This window comes from Heterodontus francisci, unplaced genomic scaffold, assembly GCF_036365525.1.
Source record: "Heterodontus francisci isolate sHetFra1 unplaced genomic scaffold, sHetFra1.hap1 HAP1_SCAFFOLD_1076, whole genome shotgun sequence".
In the NCBI taxonomy this organism is placed as follows: domain Eukaryota; kingdom Metazoa; phylum Chordata; class Chondrichthyes; order Heterodontiformes; family Heterodontidae; genus Heterodontus; species Heterodontus francisci.
In genome coordinates, this window is record NW_027140534.1 from 90001 (window position 1) to 90657 (window position 657).

The window sequence follows — 657 nt, forward strand, 5'->3', positions numbered from 1 at the left end:
GGTTGGCTACAATGAGTCTTGCCGGGCTTAATAGTCGGCGTGCGGGGGTGACTTTGCGAAGGCTAGCAGTGGGCAGAACCGGTTTATGATTTGCCCCCGTCGTCAGATTGACAAAGAGTCTGGTTATTCAGTTGGCCTAATTTTGGAAATTGGTTAATGAGTTGTCACTTCAACTTTTGGCCGCGGTTGGCTGCAATGAGTCTTGCCGGGCTTAATAGTCGGCGTGGGGGTGAATTTGCGAAGGTGGCCGTGTTTGTATGCATGTTTGCCGGCGTGTTTAGGAAGGTTGGGTGGGTGGGTGGTTGTGTGGGCGCCGTGGTCTGAGGGCACATCCTGTGGGATGTGGGAGGCGGGGGAAGGAGAGCGCCCTTGGTGCGTGTGTCTAGGCGATGCATTGCGGAAGGATGGGCGGGTGGGGCCGGGCGTGTGGGTTCCCGACTTATCGGTGAACCATTTGCTACTGCGGGGCCAAAGCAAAAGGGAAAGCATAAGGGCGCAGGCTGCCCTCTGCGGGACAGGTCCGGCCCTGACGCCGGTTTACGATTTCTCCGGTAAAGCACCTGTCGGGTGGCGACCGGAGGGTCTTTGCAGGGCCTGGATCTCCGAGCCCGTGGGACAGGCGGGAAAGGGTGGCGGCAGCCGGTTGAAGTCCCGACC